Source organism: Mustela nigripes, chromosome 8 (assembly GCF_022355385.1).
Source record: "Mustela nigripes isolate SB6536 chromosome 8, MUSNIG.SB6536, whole genome shotgun sequence".
Classification (NCBI taxonomy): Eukaryota; Metazoa; Chordata; class Mammalia; order Carnivora; family Mustelidae; genus Mustela; species Mustela nigripes.
Genome location: NC_081564.1, coordinates 62,262,549 through 62,265,685, shown reverse-complemented (window position 1 = coordinate 62,265,685; position 3,137 = coordinate 62,262,549). Strand labels below are relative to the sequence as shown.

The window sequence follows — 3,137 nt, the reverse complement described above, 5'->3', positions numbered from 1 at the left end:
AGCAGGGGCAGGGGCGGAGGGAGAGAAGTTCAAGCAGACTCCCCATTGAGCATGGACCCGGATGCCTGCTCCATCTCATGACCCTGCCATCAGGACCTGAGTTGAAACAAAGAATCAGACACTCAGTTGACTGAGCCACCCGGGCACCCCCCGCTACTGCATTTCCAACATCTTAGCAGTAATGAGTTTCTCCGGAGAGGTGCCTATAAAGACAAGTTATCTACTATAAAGCTGGACTTACTCTCCATCATACATACACACACACATACACACAAATATATATGCACTATGGCCTTCCATGCCTCGAAAGTATCCTGAGTGAATAAGATCCCCGGAGGCCAAAGGGCACTAACTTGGGATATCTTGAACTTCAAAGTTAATCAATTTTGTTGACGATTTACTCACTGTACTGACTGGGGTGTAAAGGAGAGTTCATATAATTTTTATGACAGGATTTATGTTTGTGTTCTGACTTCTTTAACCAGAAGCTATGCAAATTGGAGATAATTTATCAGAGGATTCAAGCATAAATATTGCCAAATCACTGCCCTCCACCTGCAGTCTATTCTCAGTTGCACCTATAGGACAGTAAGTATACTACCTTAAGGATGGTGAACTGTCCTCACGTAGAGCCATTCATTCACTCAACTGACAGATACTCACTGAGAACCTGCTACATAGCAGGCATTGTTCTTGGCCAAGAGATTGGACTAATGAACTTAGCAATGTTCCTGGTGAAGCTGGAGGAGACAGACAAAAAATAAATGATTTTAATAACTATACTACCAATGAGTATCCAATTAGTGTATATAATCCGATTTTTACACACACACAAACATAAACACACTGTGTTTTGGCAAATCTAAGACCTATATAAGCTTTTTTATTTTTTCTTTTAGAGATTTGTTTATTTATTAGAGAGAGAAAGAGAGAGAGAGAGAGCATATGAGCTGGGCCGGGAGAGGGAGAGAGAAACTTTAACAGACTCTGCTGAGTGTGGAGCCCCATGTGGGGTTCAATTGGAGGACCCTGAGATCATGACCTGAGCCAAAACCAAGAGTCGCCCCTTAACCAACTGAGCCACCCAGAGGTGCCCCAGATCTAAGCTTTTAATATCAGTATATGTCCTATAATGAATAATCTCTTGGATTCAATGAACTATGACAAGTTTTTAAAGCAAAATAAAATAGACCAAGGTAAGGAACAGGATGTAGGAGGTACCATATTTAGATAGAGAGCCCAGGGAAACCTTAACAGTGAGGTAAGAATTAGAAGAATCTAAGAATACATTGCATGTGAAAGTATTCTATAAGATCCCTGTGCCAGAGCCAATTGAGGTCAGGAGGGTACAGGAGCTTTTGCCACTCAGAGCTGACCTGGTCCGAGTGCCCATGCTGGGCTTTAGATGGGGAGTCTTTGCTGGTGACTGTTGCTTCAGCCCTCCTGGTGTAGCCATGACTCGGGTTGTTCTGCTGTGTTCTATCACCTCCTCCTAAAGACTCCTCCTGACTTATTTCCACATTTGGACACTGAAGAATGTAACATCTTGATTAGCTAACTGGATTAAACACCACAGCATTCTGAAATTGTTTGATCATTGCAGTGATCTTGATTGGAAGATGAAAAAAATGTTTGAAGAATTCATACATTGAAGAGAGGACCAAGAGCAGGGGACATGGCAGTGTGATTCGTAAAAGACTTTCTAATCACATAGAGGAATCTGAAAAATAAATTACAGGCATACCTTGAAAAAAAAAATCCCTTGTGCCTTAGTAATAAAGATAAAATTGAGATAAAATTCATATTTAATAAGAATTCACCCATCTGAAGTGTACATTCAACTATTTTTAGTGTATTTAGAGCCGTGCAAACCTCACTGTGATCAATTTCAAAATATCATCACCCCAAAAAGAAACCCATATGTGTTAGTAGTTATTGCCTATTTCCCCCAGACCACCTAGGCTTAGACAATCATTCTACTTTGTGTCTCTATAGATTTGCTTATTTTAAACAATTTTATGTAAATAGCATCATATAATATGTAGTCTTTGGTTTCTTTAACTTCGTATAATGTTTTCAAGGTTCATTGATGTTGTAAATGTGTATCATTACTTCATTCCTTTATTTTTGCTGAATAATATTGCATTGTATGGATATATCAAACTCAATTAGATATATTAGATCATATATCTAATATATCAAAGGATATATTATTCTTTCATCAGTTAATGCATATTTGGGTTGTTTCTACTTTTTTTGCTATTATGGATAATTCTTCTATGAACCTTTAAGTACAAGTTTTAGTAAGGACATGTGTTTTTTCATTTTCTGGGGTATATACCTAAGAGTGGAATTGCTGGTTCATACGGTAACTGTGTTTAACTCTTTGAAGAACTGCCAGACTGTTTTCCACAGTGACCTCACTGTTTCATATTCCCACCATCAGGGCATGAAGGTTCCAATTCTTCCACCTTCTTACCAGCACTTTTTTAATTTTTAGTATAGCATTCTAGTGGTTTTGATTAACGTTTCCTTGATGACTAATGGTATTGAGTATATTTTTATTGGCTATTTGTCTACTTTCTTTGCAGAAATGTGAGTTTACATCCTTTGTCCATTTTTGATTGGGTTATTTTATTTTTTATTACTGAATAGCAAGAGTTCTTGTATATTCTAGGTAAAAATGCTTTATAAAATATGTCATTTGAAAATATATTTTCTGAGAATTGACTAGTGGTGTGACTTGTTCAGCTATATATAAGGAGTAGTAGATCTCTTCCCATGCTCCAAATTCTAGTGTGATGTGTCAGGAATTTTTACTTAACATAGCATTTTTGGGTTGGGAGTGAATTTAATATCCTGTTGCAAGCAAGTTGCAATAATTGTATGAACTTATATTTTGCAGCATAAAATTCTCTTGGCTTACTTTATTCTATTCTGTTTTATCTTATTTTATTTTATTTGGCAAATTCTTGAATTCATGTCACACTATGGAAGAGTCTGCATATTTCAAAAGCAAGGCAGTAGGGTCAGGGCTCAAGGTCAACTCAGCTGACAGAATAGACTCTGGATCTTGGCTTGTTTCTAAAATAAACTCAGACCTCAAGGGTCATCATCTGGCTAGGTCAGCAGCTGAA

The 3,137-nt window shown here is 37.6% G+C and overlaps 1 pseudogene; it reads left to right on the top strand.

The window, feature by feature from the left end:
- The first annotated feature begins 288 nt into the window (after positions 1-288).
- On the top strand, positions 289-1,731 carry LOC132023008 (COX assembly mitochondrial protein 2 homolog; annotated as a pseudogene).
- Positions 1,732-3,137: the final 1,406 nt, after the last annotated feature.